Source organism: Cnephaeus nilssonii (assembly GCF_951640355.1).
Source record: "Cnephaeus nilssonii genome assembly, chromosome: 10".
Taxonomy (NCBI): Eukaryota; Metazoa; Chordata; class Mammalia; order Chiroptera; family Vespertilionidae; genus Cnephaeus; species Cnephaeus nilssonii.
Window position 1 is genome coordinate 42,825,138 of NC_137081.1, and position 24,905 is coordinate 42,850,042.

Genomic DNA, 24,905 nt, shown 5'->3' on the forward strand with positions numbered 1-24,905 from the left:
TATATCCTTGCTGGGCTCATATTGCACTATCCTGCATTTGCAATTTTTATTTTTAATATAATGATGTTGACTCTCCAATACAGTGATTCAGAATGGTCCAAGGTTTCCAAATCTTGATAATGCAAAAATCATTAGCACTAGCACCAAAGCTTCCTTCCCACACATGCCAAAAGGTGAATACTATTTTTGATTCTAGACAGTATGAATATTTATTGGTTCATAAATTCAATTGAGAAACACAGAACTGAAAATAATACAGGCTTTCCCAGTGACCCACCCCCTCTCTAGTATAATTCTTAATTCCAGAGACTGTACCATTGGGGGTAAATTTCAGAAAAGGAGTCTTTGAAATATGTGTAGTTGACTTTGTATGCTCTGAAGCCAAATAGACTTTTACATTTAACCAACAATGCCACGCCAATTTACTTATTATTTTATCCATTTTAGTTATGCTATTTTTCCTTGATTGTGTATGTTAACCCTATTACTTGTGTAGCTATTACAACCTATTTTACCAGCTCAGGAGTCAAATTTGATCACATCTTGTATCGTTCAAATTAGATAGGAATCCAGGATCTTTCTAAGGGCACCCTTCTACATTATCTAAGAACCTTGGGTATTTCCTCATCTGGTTCAGTCCTGCTTCCAAATGCCTCTCAGAGAGAGAACTAGAGAATCAGACCAGGCTGCCAGATACCAAGGCTTGAAATGACTTTCTATTGCTGGTCCTACACTCTGATGCATCTTGGGATGGTGCAGTGATTCTCTTGGTGGTTCAGATTTGTGTACAGGCCTTATCTGTGCTTGGGATAATAAAAGTTGATTCACACAGACATGTTCAGCTCTTACTCTCAAAGCAGGAACACGTGGTCCTTCTCTGAATCAGTCTAGGTGTTGCCACTGAGCCAGGAGGCCCACTCCAGACTTCTTCCTCTTATGGGGATTTCCCTCTTGGGTGGTCTTTACTTTCTTCTACTACCAGTAGAAGACTATCTGAATCTAGCAGAGGCATCTAAAGATGTTGAATCTCAAGAGATGGGAGAAGTAGTAGAGTTGGCAGTGCCACTGTTTCCTCTCATGTTTCCTTTCTTGATATCTATGAAAATGTCCTTATTTTTTTCACAGCGATCAGATCTTTATACCAAGTTGTTATTTGGAGGGGCTCTGTCAAGCCACAAAAAGGGCTTATTACTCTCCCGCCAGGGCAACTAAGGCCCAACCACCTGACAGTTACAAAACTGAGAGGAGTATTTCCAGGGTGTCTCCCAGAACAAATTCTGTTGTAAGACACTTGCCATATCCACCTAGACAGACATATTGCAGCAGATTTCATGTTATCTTCTCCTGAAGGAAAGAAAAAACATTAATGTTCCAACTAGACACCACACTATGCAAGAGATTCACAGAAGAAAATTCAGTGGAGACAAGCTTTAAAGTTAGCCTGATATCACCTGGCCAGGGTGACTAAGTGGTTGAGTGTCTACCAATGCACCAAGAGGTCGCTGGTTTGTTTTTAAAATATATATTTTATTCAGAGAGGAAGGGAAAGGGAGAGAGAGATAAAAACATCAATGATGAGAACATTGATCAGCTGCCTCCTACACCCCTCCTCCCCCCGCCCCCGCACTGGGGATCAAGCCTGCAACCAGGGCATGTGCCCTGACCAGGAATCAAACCGTGACTTCCTGGTTCATAGGTCGACCCTCAACCACTGAGCCATGCTGGCCAGACAAGAGGTCTGGCCAGTCAGGACACGTGCCCAGGTTGCAGGCTTGATACCCAGTAGGGAGTGTGCAGGAACCAGCCAATCAATGTTGATGTTTCTCTCATCCATATTTCTATCTCTCTATCCCTCTCATTCCATTTCTCTCTAAAATCAATAAAAACATATTTAAAAAATAAAGTTAGCCTGATATCTATCTGATTTAATCATAGTTCTACCAGTTACCAACTGTGTGTGCTCAAGCAAATAACTTTATCACTCTGAGCCCATTTAATAGTTCAGATAAGAAGTATTGTACTTTCAGTAATAAAGAACTGAAAATAACAGCTTTAAGAAATTAGAGTTTTCACTTCTTCCATAGGAGAAGTCCAAAAGTTGGCAATTGCAAACATTGGTTCAGTAGCTCAAGATGGCAGAGTCAAGGACTCTGCAATTCTCCAGGCATTTCTGTCATAGTCACAAAGTGGTAGTTGCAGATCTAGCTGGCATATCCTGTTTCAGGCAGGAGAAAGTAGTAAAGAATGGGGAGAAGGAATTGTGAGTGCTTGTTTCAGGAAAGCAAGAGCATTCCAGAAATCCCCAGCCAACTTTGGTTTACATTTCATGGGCCAGACTTGTGCCACATGGCCTCTCCTGACTTCAAGAGAGTCTGCGAATGGGAATTTCAGCTCTCTAGATGCTAAAGTATAAGGAGACACTTAAAAAAGAGTGTGGAAATAGGCGTAGATAAATCAACCTACAGTATTTGGCACACAAGTGAAGACTGGAACAAAGGTAATAATAGCAGCTAGGATGGATTAAAGTGGACAAGACCGAAGCTGGAATCAATAGTGCCCTTTGCTTAACTGAGGATGCACAGTGATGGGGAGGGCATAGGTCAGGAACCACAGGTTATTTTAGTGGGCTCCTGAAAGGTGTAATAAAGTTCTAAAGACAAAGTGGACTGTCAGGAAAGATTAGTCACCAAATGATGTTCAGAATTGTGATTCTGTGAACCTATAGTATGATCCGAGACTCCTCTTCCAGGACCAGGCCTTATAGAATAATGGGAACTACCTATTTGCCCTTGCTTGATTTTTAGCTAAAGTTTATGTCAAAATATTTTATTCGAGACTTTCCTGTTTCAGTTTTATGTCCTTAGGCTAGTGACTGACTCAAAGAAAAATTCAATCACTTTGTATTAAAAGGACTTTCATGGCATAAACGGCATGGATACAGGGCCTGATGACCTCCAGAATCCTCTCAGAGGTGTTGGTGAGTGAGCTTGATTTCCGTGGGAGCTATATGGTCAATCTTTCGGAGCCCCTTTACATGGGTATCCTATTATTTAACAGGCACTTTAAATTGAGACCAGCATCCTGATTCTCAAGCAGCCCGGCTTTTATTGGAAGTCTCTGCCACGTTTAAACATCTTTAATACATTTTAAAAATAGAATTGTAAAAGGCAGCAACCAGACTTCAAAGTGTAGACATGTTGGCCAGAATTGTGAAGCTGGCGACAATTTTCGCTGGTTGTAAAGCTTGTGGAACCTCTTTCAATCCCCAGAACAATTGACATGGAAGGGGTTCAGCACACATTCCTCCTGTGCGTCTCCTGGATAGGCCTGCACAGACCAGGTATAGGGGACAAGGTTGGCAGGAGGTACCAAGGCACTTCAGGGTAGATGTAGAGAGCACCAGCCAGAGCAAGCAGACCACAACAGAGCTGAAAGAAAGCAGGCCAAATAAAAAAGAATGAGATATAAGGAGGTACTGCCTATGCTTTCTGAGGTCTGGTTCCTTGCATCTCTAATCTCCTGCCCCAGTCTTCTTCTGCTGTAAAGATTTCAGACATGCTCTGCCCTTGGGTAAACCTGACTACTATTTTTTTTTGTCCTCACTGAACTCCATACAGATACTTACTACACTCTAGTAAAATGATTTCTTTACACATTGTATTCTGTCTCCTACTCCTAGCTTCAGGCTGTGAACATCTTGAAAAAACTGTACCTTATTCATCTCATGTACACAACAAATTAAATATATGTTTAAAGAAAGTTGTCTCTAGGAAGTATCTGGGCAAGGATCTGGGTTGGGGGAATTGAAAGGAAGGGTGTTTGAGTTTCCTTAGCCTAAGACCATGGTTCTCAAACTGTGGTCTCTGAACCAGCAGCATCTACATCGCTTGGGAACTCTTTAGAGAAGCACATTCTCAGGCCTGGCCCCAGACCTACTGAATCAGAACATCTGTATTTTTCCAGGGTTCCCCAGAGAAACAGAATCAGTAAGACATATATATATATATAAAGACTTGTTGCTAGGAATTGGCTCATGCAATTATGAAGTTTGACAAATCCCAAGATCTGCAGAGTGACTCAGTAGGTTAGAGACCCAGGAAGAGATGATGTTTCTGTGCAAGTCGGAAGGCAGGGAAAAGCTGGTGCCAAGGCAGGCAGGAATTTCAGTGACCTGTGTTTTAACAAGCCTTCTGGGTGATTCTGATGCACACTAAAGTTCAAGGGTCACTGACTTAAATTTTCCAAATCTGTTTCCTCACCTGTAAAATAAAGTTAATAGTAGCAATCTCAAAGGGCTGCTCCAAATATGAAATTAAGTGATATCTGTCTAGTGCTTAGTCCAGAGCTTCTACATATTCATCACTTGGTAAAATTATTATATTTTGGGTTGCTGTGTTTTGCTAGATTAATGACTTTTGGAAAGTATTCCCAATATTGGCGTCATCCCGTGGTGCGTTTGGGTTACTCACACAAGAGTTTCCTTTGGTTCATTTAAATTTCCCAGCTCACGAGGGTAAAGCCCTATCCTCTCAAAGCCCTGTAACGTGTCCAGAGCCAAAAACAATTCCTGTTTACCCCCTTAGGCCCTGTCCCTTGCACTCAGGCACTAGGGAAGATGGATTTCAGGCAGCAGTGGCTATGTGTGCTGTACAAGGAACACTCTTTGGGCCCAGAGCTGGCCTACCTGGGAAAGGAAAGGGCTGCAAAGAACTGCTGCTCCAGAAGGAGGCTGAAGTGGAGGCGGTCCCTCAGCATCCTTGGACAGGACATGAAGGAGATCAAATGGTCTGGAGCCCCAGTGTTCAAAGGCCAATTAAGACATTTACAGTTTTCCAATAGATTACCTCTGAGTCAGAATAGTTTAAAATTAGTCAACAAACACATCCCTCCTTAAGGGAAACAGGCAGCCCCCCACTGCTTTACTTAATTCTCCCAGGCTGCTGGCATCACCCCTCCCCATTCCCTGAAAATCCAATTTAACTCCTCTGTGTGTGCTGCACCAGATGAGCCTCTTCCCCAAGACAGAAAAAAAAATGCCTGTGAACCCATTTTCAAGTGGCATCTCCAAATAGACTATTCCTGAAAGTGAGTGCACGTACACACTCAAATATACTCAGCAACCTAGGCATGCTTCCCCCTTTGATGATAAGCAATGGGGAGGGCAGAAATACAATTTTCAAGGGCCATGTCTGCTCAATAGATCATGCATAGAGGAAAACACAACCGGATCTTAAATAGCTCCCTCCTTCCCAGAAGCTGCTGCCACATCCGCTCCATATGGGTTCTGCAGAAGCACCACAGGGGTGGTTGAAAGCAACCAAGCTTCTGGCATTTCAGGCCAATGAAATCCCTGTCCTTTCACTCTCAAATAAATAAAGCTTTGAACATTATCATTACTATGGTTCTTTAAATTAATCCCCACTGCCTCATGTTCCCCCCTTGCAGGGATTCCATTTGTCTTCCTGTCGGTGCCAGGTCTGGGAAGCTGACATCTCCCCAGCAGGGTGAAGATGCAACACCCTTCTCCGCTGGGCTGACCCTCCCTGGAGATGCCCAGTGGGGCTGAGTTACCACCTGGTGGGCTCCTCATTAGCCCTTCAGGCAGCACGTGTTCTAGTCTGTCAGACTCAGGCTCTTGACAGAGAACTTCTAATGTTTTACTAGAAATTAGTTAGGGGTGCTCTGAGTGTGACAACTAGTTTATTACTACCCAATGTGTTCTGTCTGAAACTGGCAGAAATGGGAACATTTCTCCACTCAGATGGCTGGGTAGAAGGAAATAGCCAGGGGAGAAGACAATAATTCAATCCTTGATATCACTATAATTCAACCTCCCTCAGCTGACTAGCTACTAAAACAGGTACTGGAAAGAAGTTTGAAAAGGGGATCAGCCGAACAAATAATGTGAAGGCAATACAGAATAGCATTCTTGCAACAACATGTTCTTCAGTTGACTTGGTACTAGGATATACAAAGAAGACCAAGAAATGGCCCCTCTGCTCAAGGAGCTTATAATTCAGTATGGGGAAATAAGATACCCACACAAATAACATACTGTATGGTAAATGGGAAAATGGGCCCCTTCTCATGCTCCAACTCACACTCTCACCCTGTGGAAATATAGTGAAGGCCATCTGTAAGCAGATTGTGAGACATTGGAAACCTGGCCAGCAACTCAGTCTAAGAAGGTTCAGAGAGAAACTTCTAGATTTGAGGCTGGATTGTAAATGGCTAGTATTATGAACCAAGAGGTCATGGTTTGATTGCCAATCAGGGAAAATGCCCATGTTTCAGGCTTGATCCCATGTGGGGCATACAGGAGGCAGCCAATGAATTATTCTCTTTCATCATTGATATTTCTATCGCCCCTTCTCCCTTCCTCTATGAAATCAAGAAAAATAAGTTAAAAAATAAAATAAAATGCAGACAGAACCAAGATGGCAGCATAGGTAAACACCTATAATTGCTGCCTCTCACAACCACATCAAAATTACAACTAAAAGGCAGAACAACTACCACCCAGAACCGCGGGAAAGCTGGTTGAGTGGAAGTTCCACAACTAGAGGGATGAAGAAAGCACATTGAGACTGGTAAGAGGTGCGGAGGCGTGGAAAGTGCTGGCACCTGGATGTGCTGCTCTTTTAATCGGGAGGGAGATACAAGCTCCCTCTTTCTCTGAACTCCAGTTCTGGCCGAAACTCTGGGTGACCCAGACATATGGGGAGAAACTGGACTGTCTGGCATCGGGACAGGAACGTGAGGGCAGCTTTTTCTCAGAGGTGCTTGCAGCGATCATTGTTCCTGCACAGGGGCGCGGGATGCAGAGAACTGGAGATCTCTCCGGTGCAGGGCTGACTGGCAGCCATTGCTGTTTGTTCCGCCCTGGTGATTCCCAGAGACCCTGCCTCTCCCAATTTACAACTCCAACCAAGCTGTGTGCATGGACTTTTGCATATGAATGGCCTGTCCTTTTTCCACCTAAAACCTGTCAAACTACCGCTGGGTCAGAGAGCCCCAGAGCTTCCAAAAGAAGGCCCAAGGCCTGGCAGCAGCAACCTGCCTTGCTTCACAGCTGGGCCTCGTCTGGCCACTTCCAAACCCCATACAAAGAGGAGGAATCTGCAGATGTCTCTGTAGCTCCTGCTGGGCGGCCCCAGACAGTGGCTGACCTTGCACCTCCTTGGAGATCCAAGAGCCAGTATACCCAGTGGTCAGAGTGAGACCATACTGGATTACAACTCTTCACATCCATAAGAGACACACTCAAGGGGCAGACTCAGTGAGCACCAAAGCCCCACTGAAGCAAGTCCTGCCCCATAAGGGTGTCTTCTGTGCAACAGATCTTCCAGTGTAGACACAGCTGGTCATCACAGCCAATTGGCCTGGAGGTCAATTCCTCCCAGTGATACCAACAGCAATCAAGGGTTAACTACAACAAGACTGTGCAAACAGCTCACAAAGGGGTGCACCAAGAGCGTCCACCTCAGGTGACTGGGGAGGCTGAGCCACTGGGCCATATAGGACACCTACTACACAAGGCCACTCTATCAACTCAAGGAGACTTAGCAGCTACTCAGTACATAGAAACAAACACAGGGAAGCAGCCAAAATGCGGAGATAAAGAAACAAGTCACAAATGAAAAAAATGGATGAAAGCAAAATATTGGATATAGAGTTCAAAACCATGGTTATAAGGTTACTCAAGAATCTTCTAGAAACCTCCGAGAAATTTAATGAGACCCTCAAGGATATGAAAAAGGACCAATCAGAAATTAAGCATACACTGATTGAAATAAAGAATAATATACAGAGATCCAACAGCAGACTAGAGAATCCCAAGAATCAAGTCAAAGATTTGAAATACGAAGAAGCAAAAAACACCCAACCAGAAAAGAAAAAGAATTAAAAAATATGAAGATATTGTAAGGAGTCTCTGGGACAACTTCAAGCATACCAACATCCGAATTATGGGGGTGCCAGAAGAAGAGAGAGAGCAAAATATTGAAAACCTATTTGAAGAAATAATGACAGAAAACTTCCCCCACCTGGTGAAAGAAATAGACTTACAAGTCCAGGAAGTGCAGAGAACCCCAAACAAGAGGAATCCAAAGAGGACCACATCAAGACACATCATAATTAAAATGCCAAGGGCAAAGGACAAAGAGAGAATCTTAAAAGCAGCAAGAGAAAAACAGTTAGTTACCTACAAGGGAACACCCATACGACTGTCAGCTGATTTCTCAACAGAAACTATTCAGGCCAGACGGGAGTGGCAAGAAATATTCAAAGTGATAAATAGCAAGAACCTACAACCAAGATTACTCTATCCAGCAAAGCTATCATTCAGAATTGAAGGTCAGATAAAGAGCTTCGCAGATAAGAAAAAGCTAAAGGAGTTCATCACCACCAAACCAGTATTATATGAAATGCTGAAGGGTATTCTCTAAGAAGAGGAAGAAAAAGAAAAAGGTAAAGATAAAAAAATTATGAACAACCAAGTGACAACAAATACATATCTATCAACAAGTGAACCTAAAAAGCAAATGAATAAAAAACCTGATGAACAGAACAGACTGGTGAATGTAATAGAATCAGGGGCATGGAAAGGGAGCAGACTGACAATTCTCAGGGGAAGGAGTTGTGGGGGGGTGCGGGAAGAGATTGGACAAAGAGCTTACACCTATGGACGAGGTCAGTGCAGGGAGGGGGAAGGCCGGGAGTGGGATGGGAACCGGGTGGAGCGTAGCTATGGGGTGGGGGGGGGGGAAGAGGAACATCTGTAATAATCTGAACAATAAAGATTTAAAAAAAAAAGATTTGGCTCTCTGAAAAAAATAAAATGCAATATGTTTTTCAAAAGGCAAAATATGGGAAACCCTGGTATTTGCCTCCTGGTATTTGCCTCCTTAGGTTGTTTTCCTTTCTAACTCACTTCTTTCCTAGAAGAGCCAGCTTCCCAGTTTATAAATTGAGCCAGATATTCACTTTTCGAGTCTTCCTGAAAGGAAGAATGTGATCTTTTAACTCAGTGTTGGTTAGTAGTATTGAAAAGAAGTTAGCTAGGGGGCTTTTGGGGAAAATTTTACTTCTGATTAAAAAAAGGAAAAAAGAATAGCAACTGTCTTCCTTTTCTGTCTTGAACTTTGTCACTAAGGATGTGATGCTTGGAATTGTGGCTACCATCTTGGTATCTGAAGGGAAAGCAAGAGAATCACAGAGAAATTCATCCCAGAAATAATGACCAATCCCAGAACTCTCTACTTTAAAATTTATACATACAATAAAAATTTTTATTTTTTAAGCCATTTTTAGTTGGATATTCTGTAACCTGCAGCTGAAAGCATCTGAAGTCATTCACAAAAATTAGGGAAATCTGTTCAAACAGGGTGAACTTGATGAGCAAAGAAATGAGGTAGATCAAGTAGAGCATGCTTATTTCAGTAGATGTTTATAGAATATGGAGAGAACTATCATGAAATAAGGCTTCAAAGTAGGGACCAAATGTTGGAAGAATTCTATGACTAAAATGAGAAACATGACTTTATTCTGAAGGCAATGGTGGGGAGACATGGAGGGCATTTAAGCAGGTTATTACCTTTATAGAGCAGGGCAATAGGGAAGTTAACACTCAGGCAGGGATGTAGAGGGAAGGATTGACTAGTGAGAGACAGAGGTGAGGAAAACACATAGGATTTCTTTTGCAAAGAATCTAATTCAGGAGTTATTAAGAATGTCCTCACATTATACTCCCCAGAGAAGGTTTAAAAAATATACTGAAATCTAAATCCCTCCCTCAGAGTTACCAATTCAGTTGGTCCTTCCCCACTTATTCCTTTCAGCCTGGCCCTTTGTGACCTTTTCCTATTGAAGCCTCTCTTAGATGGTCACTTGATCCAGACATGCCCAGCACATTCCAGAGAAAGCCTTGCCCAAAACATGTCATTCATTTATTGAGCCAAAATGGATTAGACATTTTAGCACTTGATGAGGAAAGACTTCTAGAGCCAGCCTCCCATGATTTGGGAGATTCAGATGATGAAACTCACTTGTATAGATTATTGTAAATGAAGCTTCAGAGCCTAGTTGCAGAGAAGTGAGTTATGCAGGAGGGGAACGTACAGATTGAACATTCACTATCTTCCCTTCACAGCATTGAGCAAGGTTGAATTTCATTAACTCACTAATTATATGTTTAATGTTGGGCTTCCTGCTGAACTATGAGTTTCATGAATGCAGGGACCAGGTATTCCTCTTAAGCCTAGTGCAGTGTGCAGGCATTTAAAAAAATATCCATTAAATGGATCATCTGGCCTTTGATGTGATCAGAATAGGAATAGTAAGCAATTTTATGTGCAAATAACTGTCTAGTTATCTAAATTACCAGGAACATCATACAAAACTCTCTGCACATGCAAAGTGCTCTGTTGACGAATATAACAGTAACCAAATCTTATGTTTTCTCAGAAATTCAACATGTAAATTTTATTTATGTAGTAATCACTAATAATAATGATGATAATTTTTTTAGCATTTCTGTGATCTAGGCACTATATTAAGTATTTCACCTACATAATCTCATATAAACCTTCTATTGACACCTGAGTTGTCATAAATTTATAGGCAAGGCAATTGTGACTTATAGTGGTTAAGTGATCTGCCCCATGTCCCACAGTTCTGGTGCCTACTCAGGTCTGTCTGACCCTAAAAGCCTGTGTGCTTAAACACAATTATGTACTTCCTTTCAATTGTGGTTACATTAATTATCATACATTATCAAAATGTTTACACTTATTCATGTATTCAGGAAACTTACTGAGTGTCTATTGTATGCAAGGAATTGAGGATTAAAAAACTTGCGATAAGGGTCCTCAAGGAGCTCACAAGCCAATAGGAGAAAGTCTATGATTTTAAAGAAATAATTGCAGTACTACAATAGATCTGTTATTCTACATATGTAAACCATAGGAAAGACCCAATCAATTCTAATTGGAGGTCAGAAGAGGTTTCTCAGAGGCAATGACCCTTAAAATAATCCTGGAAGAAGGAGTTGGATTTCGATGTGCAGATAAAGATGAGAAAGGCAGTCAAACAGAAGGATCATGGAACATGGTGTTGCTTCTTAGGACCTGCAAATATTTGTCATGGCCATATCAGATGGTACAAGGTGGGGAGGAGAGAGGAGAACCAGAGCCTCTAAGTCAATGGTTTCCAAAAGGTGGTCCCTGGACCAGCAGCATCAACAATGCCGGAGAACTTGATAGAAATGCAATACTTGATCTCTGCTGACACCAGCTGAATTAGAAACTCAGGAAGAACTGTGTGATCTGTGGTTTGAAAATCCCTTCAAGTGAACATTATTGAGAACCAGGGGTCCAGGTCATAAGTAAGTAAGTTGAGAAAAGGCTCTACAGTATTTTTTCCAACACCGTTGCCTAGAGCACATTGTCTTAGATTGTCAGGGCAGTGGGCTGTTATTAAAGACCATTTCAGAAATCTTTTAACTAGATTGTTAGTTTTCAGGATTTGTTTACAAAAATAGCAATTCAATAACCATTTATAAGGCATAGCAGAAAAAAATTGTTTCCAAACACTGTGATTTGACTGGGACCTAAAAACGCCCTCTCATCTCGGGACATTATGGAAAGAAAAATCATTTGCATGATGCATAAATGGTAGAACAGTTTTACTGCTCTTTGTGTGACAAATTGTTGAAAACAGCATATAAATGCTTTTGGTTTATATTCAGCTCTAACAACTTATTATTTCCAAAGATTAAATTATAGTCTAGCAAATGAAATGGCCTACGTGGTCACTTCTTCATGGAATCATCTTCCAGTGGCAATTTTGAAATGTGCAAGCTCATCTAATTGAAAACAGAAACAGTGATGTTCCTAAGAGATTTTTGAAGTAGCATCTGATGGTTTACAATACTGGTTGTACAAAGCTAAGCGTGTCTTCATTTGGGCTGCTGGCCTCTAAAGAATGACCCGATAAGTAGGAAACCTAGAGCCACAAACTCTGCCTTGGTACATTTGCCAGAGAAAGGTAAGCAAATGGCAGGTGAAAACAAGGGCAACAGAATGCCAGTTAAGCCCTAGATTCTCAAAGAGAGGCTGGCTAACAGACTGATTATGGCCAAGTCCAAGTCTGCCACCAAAATAACAAGTCTAAAATGGATATCCACTATAATGTTTGTTGTCATGTAAACCAAGGCTGAGCAAAGATGCTTTCCTGTTTAACTTACTGATACTAACACACATACACGCATCCTGTGGCTCTTACCAGACCCTACCCATCCACCTGCTCCACATTCTCACTTCCTTTTGGCTTATCTGAATCTATTCACATTAATACTCACCTCAAGTACCTGTCCTCTGCAAAACCACTCCTGTTAGCAATTTCCATACGTCTGTCTTAGCAATTTCTATTGCATGTATTGTTTATGCCAGTGTTTCCCCAAATTTTATCCAACTTTTTTTACTACCTTTACAAACTTTGTTATAATATATACTATCTGTCCTGTTGTTTACATGAATACTTGGAAATTTTTAAAAAATTGATTCCCTTTTTGATAAAATAAGTATATTTAAAATTAACTTGATATTGATGCTATAAAATGGAAAATCAATATTTGCAAAAAGAAGGCACACATTTAATACATATTAAAATGAATATATAATTATTTAAGCAAAAAAATATTTTATCCATTTAGCACTTTAGATGATCATGCTTATCACCATTTGTTTTGCAGTAGAGTTCAGGACAAATTCTACAGTGTCCTATGGCACAGATTCTCAAAGTGTGGGCCCCGAATAAACAGCATTAGAAAAATGCAAACTCTTGGGCCCACTCCAGGCATACTGAATCAGAATCTCTAGGGCCAGAGCACAGCTGTCTTATGTTTTAACAAGTCCTCCAGATAAATCTCATGCAATGCCAAGGTTTGAGAACTACTAGGTTAAGGAATAGATTTTACTGTGGAAATTCATAACTAATGGACAGTGAGAAGAAGCACTGTCTGTAGCTAGCAGAGGGACTTTGCCCCATTTTTGCTCTTTCTTCCTTCTTCTTTTTTGTAAATATGTTTTTATTGACTTGAGAGAGAGGCAGGGAGAGAGAGCGTAACATTGATCGGCTGCCTCCTACTGGGGATCAAGCTGCAACCCTAGCATGTGCCCTGACTGGGAATGGAACCTGCAACTTTTGGTGCACTGGATGATGCCCAACCAACTGTTCCACACCGGCCAGGGCTGCTGTTTCTTTTTAAAAGGTAAGTATGAGCGAGAACCTGTCAGTGGGAAGACAAGGTAGTCTGGGTTTGCATGGCAGCTCATTCTAAGAGTTGTCTGGGAACACTAGCTGCACAGAACGTGTGGGAAGTTGCATCTACTCCTCCCAGGGACAAGGAGCTAACATTCCCATGAGAAACAAGATGTTCAGGTGCAGCCTCATCCTTGGGGAAAAGAAGACACCCCGCAATCCCAGCTGGCTCTCTGTGTGAACCATTCTGAAGCAGCTCTCAGGGCCACTTTTAGGTATTCCTGCCCAGGGCTTTATATCAGAGGCACCGGCGGTACATATTTATATAGATTTCTCTGTGGCATTACACTCAAACTGTTAAGCTGCTCTTCCTCTATTGGTACTTAATTTTCAAAACTTCCTGTGTTTTGTCCCCAAGCACCTTGTGTTTTCCTTTGTCTTCTCTGTGGCAATAAGGTAACTGAGAATACTGAAGCACAGATAAGTTAAGTGATTTGCTCAAATTCTAACATTTAGAGAGTGGCAGACAGGGTAAAAATCCATGTCTTGATTTTTTTGTTGTTAATCCTCACTGAGGATATTTTCCCATTAATTTTTAGAGAGACTGGAAGGCAAGGGGAGAAACACACAGAGAGAAACATCGATGTGAGAGAGACACATTGATTGGGTGCCTCCTGCAAGTGCCCTTAGCAGGGTTGGAGATTGAGCCTGCAACCGAGGTATGTGCCCTTGACAGTAATCAAACCCAGGACCCTTCATTCCACAGGCTGATGCTCTATCCACTGAGCCAAACTGGCTAGGGCCATGTCTTGATTCTTAATGAGGACCATAATCCATCAAAATGGTTGCTTTATCAGACATGTATGGCACATTTCCTTACACTGCATTTTTACCAACATATAGAAGCATGTTATATGTGAGGTTTCTTAAATTAAATGTACTACAATGCTCCCCCCTATAGGAGTATTTACCAAGTGTTTATATTGCCTATGGAGGAGAGTTATTTATAAGTAACTTATAAAGAGGACTTACTTGACCGGCCAAGATGATTTTTCTTCTGAATTACATCCTAATATGTATAGCTTTCTTGCTCTCAGCTTATTTCACTTGGAGCTATACCCTGCACAATTTACGTCTATGAACTGCTGAACATTTAAGCAAATTAAGTGTCCAAAAAAGTCAAACACAAATTGTATCTTGGTGATTTATACCTTCATAAAGCAAAACACATACAGTGTGCCGAGCACAGGCTAGATTTATAGCACCAGTGGTTAGGGAAAATGAATAGACATCTTTTAGAGAGCGAGTAGAGAATTGTGCATGTGTGTTTAATTCTTGACCATGGAGATTTTCCCCCAATGATATTTATCTTACAAATCATCTTCAGTGCTAATATGCAATGTAAACCGAGAATGGGAAAGATGTACAAGAATTCTGGATGGGGATTTAGAAGCCAGTGAACTTTCACCAGAGCCCAAAACAGGCAGGCCACTTGAACTGCCCTGCATCTTCCATCTCTAACCTCACACCCTCAGGTTGTGCCACTCCTTCTTGATAGTGTAAGCTAAGTAATTTCACTTAAACATTGGAAGATAGAAAGTGAGAAAGTAAGAGTGCCTGAGTAAACCAAAAAGACTAAGAGTTTATTAAAATCTCTACTAAAATATAGGGTGTCCCCAAAAATGTATACACACTTTGAATAATTATTAATTCCAATGGGTTAAATCTGAAAAGAAAGAAACATCAATTGTTAAAGTGTGTATACATTTTTTGGGGAAACCCTGTATTTCTAGGGCCCCGTGGCCTTTACAGATAAGGTGGCCAAGTGAGAACATAGTGCAGAGAAAAAGCATATGTGCATTGAAGTCAGAGGAACAGGTTTGAACCCCAACCTTTCCACTTACTGGCTGTGAGTACCAGATTTCCTTATCCGTAAACAGTGATTAACAATATCTATTTCAAAGGGATGTTGTTTGGAGTAATGAGATAATGATTGTGTGGCAGGTGGCCACTAAGATAGCTTCCCACAATCCCCCCTCCTGGGATTCATGTGCTCATCTTGAGTGTGGACTGAACCTTGTGACTCACATCTAGTGCAAAGAATATGGCAAAAATGATGGTTTCATTTTCAAGATTAATTTACAGAAAGACTCTGATGTCTGTCTTGCTTACCTTTCTTGCTCACTTTGATGAAAGCCAGCTCTCATTTGTGAGTTGCCTTATGAGAAATGCAGGTGGCAAGAAACTGGGCGGGGCGGGGGGGGGGGGGCGGGTCCTCCAGCCAACAACTAGCAAGGAACTGAGGCCTTTTGGTTCAGTAGTCCAAGATGAACTAAGTCTTGCCAACAACCACATGAGTGAGCTTGGATGTGGATCTTACCAGCTGAACCTTAAGTTAATAGGAAATAAATACCTTAATTTTAGCTTTAGGATAGACTCTAAGTTCACACCAAGATTCCTGACCCACGAAAACCATAAGAAAATGTATGTTTGCTGTTTTAAGCTGCTAAATTTGGGATTTTTTTGTTATGCAACAATAGATAACTAATATGGGTTGTAATCAACACAGCACCTGGTACACAGTATATTCTTTGTAAAAGATGGCTATTGTTATTAATGTTTTTGTGCACGTAAAGATTACACACTGATGATTTAATCACTTTAATTCTCTCTAGGCTTCCAAATAAAGAATATTTCGGACCACTAAGTCTCTTTGTTAATTTATAGACAACGTTTTAGCCTAAAATAATGAACATTATGCCTCTGGGAAAAGAAAGTTTATGGAAGTGGCATAAGATAAAATGGCATCTCTTGAGTAGAGGGCACTGTTTTACAATATGTCCCAATCCTGAGTTACTGGGTTAATAGATGTGGACTTTTTTTCAATTGATGGAGTTACACATATGTTGATATATATGCGATTTGGTATGTATGCTATTTTGTTGTATTGACAACAAGCTTCCAAACTTCATGTCAAATTTTCTGAAGGTGTTAACATAAGATACTTTTATGCTTAATCTTGAATTCGTCTCTCCATTTTCTGACATGAGTTTGGTGCCTACTATATGGGAGGTGCCCTGCATAGCAAGGCCCAAGGCACAGCCACCTGGAACAGCTCAGCTCTAGGCCTTGTGAAAAATTTCTCCTCTTTGTTGTGTTCTTCCTTGTGCTTTTCTTTGTTGCTTGTCTTTACTAGTACTCACCAGCCAATTGATAAACTCTAGCAATGCATCTCAACTGAGCAGCAGTACCAATGAATCCAAATCTGGTTGCTCCTGGGGATCTTAATCAAACACATATTCTGATTCAGTAGGTCTGGGGTGGGGCCTGAGAGTATACAATTCTAATGAGTTTCCAGGTGAGGTCAGTTCAGCTGGTCTGTGGATAACATCTAGATGAGTACCAAGGTATATGAGAACTAAGATTAGAGTGTGTGCATAGAGGAAATGGATCTAGGAGGCTGCTCCGCCTGCTTTGTGTTGACCTTGGACTAAAGGTACGAAAGGAGTGTGATTCTGTCTACCTCATCAGGTCTAAAGGTTCTAAATGAGGGTGCAGCTTTTAAGCCTTATAATACTGAATAGTGCATTTCTTCTGGAGCGCCTGCCCTACAGAGTTTCTTAAGTTACCGAGAGCTGCAATGAAAGTCAAATAATCTATACTAATAAAAGGGTAATATGCTAATTAGATTGGGTTGACTGGACATCTTCTGGATATCTGACTTCCTTCCAGACAAAGCTACGGTGGTGGGGGCCAAGGCAGAGGCGGTTAGGGGCGATCAGGCCAGCAGGGGAGCAAGCAGGGTAAGATCAGGCCAGCGTAGGGGAACAAGCAGTTAGGGGTGAGATCAGGTCGGTGTGGGGGAGCAAGCAGTTAGGGGGTAATCAGGCCAGCAGGGGAGAGCAGTTAGGGGGTGATCAGGCCAGCAGGGGAGGGCAGTTAGGGGGCGATCAGGCCAGCAGGGGAGGGCAGTTGGGGGCCATCAGGCCGGCAGGGGAGCAGTTAGGTGGAGATCAGGCTGGCAGGGGAACGGTTAGGGGGCAATCAGGCCGGCAGGCAGAGGCGGTTAGGGGCAATCAGGCAGGCAGGCAGGCAAGCAGTTAGGAGCCAGCAGTCCCGGATTATGAGAGGAATGTCCCAGATTGGAGAGGGTGCAGGCTGGGCTGAGGGAAACCCCCCAACCCCCGTGCACGAACTTCGTGTACTGAGCCTCTAGTCCTATATAATAAAAGGCTAATACACAAATCGACCAAAAGGAGGAACGACTGGTTGCCCTGATGCGCACTGACCACCAGGGGGCAACGCTTAATGCAGGCGCTGCCCCGGGTGATCAGTGCACTCCCACAGGGGCAATCAGGCAGGCAGGCAGGAGTCATGCTCATGGCTGGCGAGCACAATGCTCATGGCTGGCGAGCACAATGGTGGTGGTGGGAGCCTTTCCCGCCTCTAGTTCAGTGATAAAGTGGTAACCTCTAGCTGGTGGAATCATATATGCTGTTAATCTTATTTTTTATGCTTCTTCTTTCTTGTTTTCTCTAATAAATATATATTACTTCTTAATTGAAAAAAATCAAGAAAACATTTCTTAACTGGTTTCTTATTGAAGAATCTCTTCGTTTTTATTGGCAAAATGCAGATTATTTTGTTTCTTAGAAAATGTCATGTTCTTCGTGTTTTTTTAATGATCTTAGATTTCTGGGAGCAGCTAATGATTGGCTATAAAGAAATAAGGAGGACAAATAGAATGGCACTAGTTCCACTTGATAAAGAAAAGACTCAAGAGGAGTTTTCAGCATTATCAGAGTTAAGTCCATAGAGGACAGGGCCTATTTACTTATTTTTTCCCCATTGATGAAAGAAGGGAAGATCAGTTTGTATTTCAGCAGAAGAATTGAGGTTAGCATTAGAAAATCATTTCTCAATGGCAAATATTCTTAAATAGAAAAGGGAGATTTGTAATCTCTATTCTTGACGACCTTTAAAAAATCTATACTTGGGAATTATCAAGTTTGTAGATGATGTGTGGGCTATATAAAATCCCAAAATGATATATCCTTCTCACTTATCATATTTGGGCCACTTCTGTTTGTCAAAAATTAGCATGAAGTGAGGGAGTGTAAATTAATGCTACTAATCACAAAGGAATAATGTAGTGAGAATCTCAACTGCTATAAATAACTTAAATAATGCAATCCAAAGTCAAATATAAGTGATTTTTGGTTAACCACAATTTGGGATTACCCACACCACAACTCTATTAGTACAAGTAATTGAAAATTGACTCTGTAATCAATCCCCATTTCTTTGATTTAATTCAGGTGAATTCCTCACCAGGGCCAGGGGAATACACTCCATGGCTTTACAAAGCCCCTTGTGCCCTGAAGGATCTTTGGTTATGATTTTGAAAGATGACAGATTTTTGACACAGCAAAATTATGCAAGGCAGAGCAGTTAAATTGTCCCTTTTGGTACCAATATACTTCCATTAAAATTTTAATTAACATTTAATTTTATTGAATCAGTATGAAATCCATATGTAAGTTGCTTTGGCCTCTCTAGGAACTTATGAAAGACTAAAAATGTAATACATCTTCCTAAGGATCTGTGTTACCATGATTAGGACCCACTGATGCCATGCTAAGCACGGGCAGTGGTGTATCATAGCAAACACTGACTCACCATCTTCTCCATCTCATCACAGACCTGATCTTCCTGTGGGAGACGCCACCTCAGTGACAAGAACCACCATCTACCACTGTCAACGATAACACTTGAGAGCCTTTTTTTTTTTTGCTCACTCCTCCTCCTATGCCACTTCCTTTTAATTACCAAGCCCAGCCAATACTGTCTCTTAAATTTATTTTTTCCATCCATTCTCTTATTTCCATTTTCACACCCTGGTGTAGTCTACCATATTTTCTCATCTGACTCATTCTACAACTCCCTTATTGGTCTCTACTTCTAGGCTCACCATCATTCCCACCACCCCCACCCCCAGTCCAGGCTATATATGTCAGTCAGTTTTGATCTTTCCATACAGCAAATCTAATGGTATCACTCCCTGGCTTAAAACTCTTCAATGAAAATCTACAAGTTGTGTGATTTCACTTATACAGATAGAACATAAATTGGTGGCTGCTTAGGACTAGGAAAATGGGGGGAAATGGGGACGTGACTACCAATGCATATGGGGTTTTTGCGGGGGGGTTGTGAAAATGTTGTGAAATTGATTGTGTTGATGGTTGGACAATTCTGAATATACTAAAAACTATTAAATTGTGTACAGTAAATAGGTGAATCATATGGTATATAAATTATATCTTCAAACATGTTATTAAAATACTAGAGGCCCAGTGCACAAATTCGTGTATGGGTGGGGTCCGGCCGGCCCACCCTGATAGGGGCCCATCGGGCTGGGCCAGCAGGGAGGGAGGGGCCACAGGCAGTTGGCTGACCTGCCCCACCCACAATCAGGGTGTTGGGGGCCAATCGGGGGTGGGGCTAGCTGGGGGTGGAGCCAATCAGGGCCCAGATCAGGCTGTTTAGCTGCCGCAGTATACATCATAGCCACCGGTCATTCTGGTTGTTCTGCCATTCCAGTCACTGAGCTTTTATATATATAGATTTTTCATTGGCTCCACATTACTCTTCACATAAAGCCTGAGATTTTTAACATGGTCCGTGATGCTCTTTTTTAAAAAAAGAAAAATCTTTATTGTTCAAAGTATTATAGATGTCACCTTCCCCTCACCCCCCCCCCCCCCACCATTGACCTCCTCTACCCTGCTCCCACCCTTTCCCAGGCCTTTACTTGGCTGTTGTCTGTCAACAGGTTATGGTACTCTTGATTTACCTTCAACCCAACCCCTATGAATGCCCTATGTCCATGTACTTTAACCACCCTGAATTTCTTTGGGTCCCTTATACTTGACATCCTCTATCTTGCTTCTGGAGGATTGCACTTGTTGTTCCCTTTACCATTCTCCACACCAATCCCCCAACTCTCACCTGGATATTCCTACATATCTTCAATGTTCAGTTTACTAGTAACTATTACTTACTCTGGGAAGCTTCCCTGAATCTTCTTATTTAGATGCCTCTTCTGTGAGTTCCCTAAAAGCTGTACTTATCATATACATGTGAATTTGCTTGTTTTCTTTTCTAAATCCTCTCTAAGTTCAGTGAGATGTCAATGTCTCTGTGATCACTCAGAGTCTAATATGGTACCTAGTTCATATTGGATACTAAATAAGTTGAATAAAAGAATAAATGAATGCCATATTCAAGTTTTGTTCAAATGCTATCATTTTATCAAAGCACTCCAGGTGATTCTGATGCGCACTAAAGTTTGAGGACCACTGTCCCAAACTAATTTGTGTTGGTAAACTTGACTTTCCTGTCACAGCAGGAAGTAGAGAGAGCCATCTAGACTGCAAGCTCCCACAGCTGCTCCTAAACCAAGCTCATTCATAAAAGCTTTGTAACTTCCAGGTATGGTTTTCCTTTCATATAGGCTACCAGGTGGTACAGATTAGACAATATGGATTTTTGAATATACAGTATATTTTCCTTGACCACACCAACAATGGTGGCAAAAACAACAGGTATACATTACTTAAGAAATTCTCAAGTTCACAAACTCAGTATAATCCCTATTATTTATAACCCAAGTTTATCTGTTTTTCATGGACATAGACAATAGTGTGGTGAGGGACTGGGGTGGCAGGTATTGGGTGGAGGGGGTCAATGAGGAAAAAAGGTGACATCTGTAATACTTTAAACAATAAAGATAAATTAAAAATAAATAAATAAATAAATAAATAAATAAATAAATCTTATCCTTTATACTCTGCACAAACCTTCCTCAAACTCTTCCCCAGACTGTCACAGAGAGTGGGGCTGGCTGGATCACAGGTTGCTCCATTCCTAATTATGGTTCCCTTTATTTATATTTGGTTTTTCTCAGTAAAGTACCATTAACACAAGGAGGCCCTGCAAGTGGCACCATCAGGCAGAGTAGCCTGTGCAGTTACATTCAACTGGACTCTCCTCCATTTGACTAAATTCAGCAGAGTGATATGATGGACATGCCCACTTCTACCTTTATGCAAATTTCTCTTCCCTTGACCTTTGTGATGGTTTTCTTCCTTCATTAACCATTTTTATGCTTGTTCTTCTTTCTCTTCCTACAATATTTAATTAGATTTCCCAAACCTTTCCAATATTTAATTATTTTGTATGCATATACACTCTGCCTTAGAGGAGTCATAAATTTGGCAATCATCTGTATTTAAATGATTCATAAAACTATATTTCTAGTTCTCATTTCTTCCAAACATCAAACCCACATAGTCGATTATCAAATGGATATTTCCAACTGAATGTTTTATGATTTCTTCAAATTCTAAAATCAAACTCGTTTTTCCCTACCATATTCCATTATGTCAGTATCACTTTTTAGTTATTCTTTGAAAAGTTTTGAATTATCAATTTTCATTTTCACTACTCTTGTCCATTGCAACTTTAGCTGCAAAGATATCCTAACACTTCTTTGCCTTTGTTCTTTTTCCATACCCCTGGCCCAAATTCATTCTGTTCAGTGCCGCCATTTTACTTCCTTGCTCAAAAATTCAGAACAGTTGTTCATTGCCTAAAGATAAAATCCGAAGTCTTACATTCAAGAGATTATATGAATTTGGTCAAAACTCCAACCTCAACCTCCACTATTACCAGCACAATCTCTCGGCTCCTATCCAAGAGGTCTGCTATTATTACCACCACCACCACCACCATCATACCAAGCAACAGAAGCTACCATTTACTGAGAGTTTACTATGTGTGAGGCATTATGTTAAATGCTTCAAATTCATCCTTTCTTTTAATCCTCACAACAACCTATCATTATCATGCTATTATCATCCTCATTATATAGATGAGAAAACCAAGAATTACAAAAAGTTAAGTGACTTGCTCATGTTCAGATAGTTAATAATTGGTGAAGATATCAGTTGAATCTAGATCTGTCTGTGCCAGTGGTCAGCAAACTCATTAGTTAACAGAGCCAAATATCAACAGTACAACAATTGAAATTTCTTTTGAGAGCCAAATTTTTTAAACTTAACCTTCTTCTAATGCCACTTCTTCAAAATAGACTTGCCCAGGCCGTGGTATTTTGTGGAAGAGCCACACTCAAGGGGCCAAAGAGCCGCATGTGGCTCACGAGCCACAGTTTGCTGACCACGGGTCTATGCCAATAGACTGCAAATTCTATGAAAGTAAAGACTTTCCCAGTGCTTAGCTCAATATCTGACCCATATGATCCATAAATATTCTTAATGGATATTAAATGAATTTCAGATACCATCCTTGTAACTGTTGTGATCTCTTTTATAGTCCTCTAAATATATTTTGCTCACTCATGTTTTTGTGCATTATTTTATCCTATTAACTCTGTTTTGAATAGCCATACTGTCATCTCTGTCTTTCTAGATCCTACTCCATTTTCAAAGTACTCATAAAGTCCTGGCATCCTTCACAAATCTTTTCACAGTATGCTAGTTCTTCTCTGAATTCTTAGAGGAATTATATTATATTATACTCATTTGCTTTTTATCATATCTTGCTTTGTGTGACTCCTTAACTTTTTATATGTTTTTTCACCCACAGCAGATTACAAGTACCTTTAGGTGAGAGACTGAGCTAACTTTCAATAAATTGGCAGAATTAAATGAATGGATTTTAGAATGTCAAAGAAGGTTAAACAAAAGTTTCTAAAAGGAAAAAGCAATTTGCTCACAACTGTCAGTGATTATCTGACATTTGACTCCTTTTTTATTACTTGTAGTGTATAATAAGGGTAATGCTAATGGTGTAGCAGATAAACTCAAGAATTTTATTAGCTTAACACAATGGGAATTTATTTTTCTCTTATTTAACAGTCCATTGAAGGTGAATGTCCTTCCTCTGTTTACTGATTTCCATCCTTTGGCTCTGTATCCTAACAACAAGAGAGAAGGTAGGGAAAGAGGGCAAAGAAAGTCTACCCTCTTCTTATCTGCCTTCACTTTGAAGAAACATATCATTTTTGACTTATATTTCACTGGAAAGAACTAATTATATGGTCCTTCCTAGATATAGGAGGTGGAGAAATACAAATCCCTGCTGGGCAGCTATTTCTCAACAACAGTGTCCTGAAAGGAGAAGGGTGAATGTTGATAGACTTAGCCATCTCTGCCACAAGTGGTTATTGAACATTTCTTATTTCCAGGGATAGCAATGTATATTTGAGTAACCTTTAAAAAAACTCAACACAGATTTGATGTCTGAATCCCAATCCATGGCACTCTAAACATTCCTAATATAATCCACAAACAGCCACTGATTATTGTATACAGTAAGGGACTTTCAGGCATTTAATTCACAGGCTTTGGGGTTCAGAGGGTTTGGGAATCCTCAAAGAGTTTTTCTCCCTCCCTTTCTTCCTCCTTCCATCTTCCTTACCTTTCTTGTTCTTGTCCCCCTCTCCCCCCTCCCTCCACCCTCCCTCTTTCTTTATCTTTCCATTTCATGCTAGTACTTTGATACTTTGAGGGCACATTTTCTTTACTGATGCTGAGAAAAGAGGGTATGAACAGGAGCGGAGGGAGTAGGGAGATGTCTGAGTGGGATATGTGGGTCTTTGCTTACAAGAGAAGGACAAAAGTACAAGAACACAGATATTCCACCCACTCCCTTGTATTTCTATGCTACTTCCAACTTTTCTCTTTTTGTTTTGTAATTACTTGTGCCTACATGACCAAGCTTTGGTAATTCCCAACTTTGTCTACCCCATTTGCCTCATTTATTGATTTCTGCCCACTTGCCCCAAATCTCATATTCTGAAAGTACTACACTATACTAGTAAATTCTTAAGGTTTGGGGCAACATTTTAATCATCTTTGTGTATCTGACATCTAGAAAAATGCAGGATGCTTATCTCATGTCTGTCAACTGAATGGGTGAATAAATAGATGTAAGTTGTCTGAACAAAGTGATAAGCCATGTGGTTGATTTTATGCAAAGTTGATTATGGGCACAACAGGAAGGAATATTTTAAAGGGGGAGTATCCCAGGATTCAGGAATATCAGATACCGACAGAAACAAGGGACTTTTGAGTTGCCCTTCAGTTAGTGATGTGATTTCACAGCATAGAAAGGAGGTAAAGCTTTGTTGCAGTCCTGTGGAGTGATAAAGACTGCATGAAACTTTCACGTCACCAAGAATGAGAAAGTTAATGACCAACATAGTAGACTTTTTCTAAATATAAGGGGAGAGGGGAGTAAAATCTGAAAAGCTGCTGCAAAGGCAGTAGACCATATTGTTTATATTCAAATCAGCATGGAAGCAAAGGACTGCTCTTTTTGAAAAGGGCTACATGAATAAATCCGAAAGCCAAGTGGAGAGAGGACTTGGGAAGATACATTGGTGAACTTTTCTTCGCTCATCATCCTTCAGAGGAGGCTCTGGTTCTAGCTTCATCCCCTCGGATGCAAAAGGGTGCTGGTTTAGGCTCAATTTTAGGTCAGCTGGGCCCAGCAGGTGTGTGAGTTGACCCTCAAATAGGCTTTGTGGGACCAACAGCACTCTATCCAGCTCTGCCATGCCT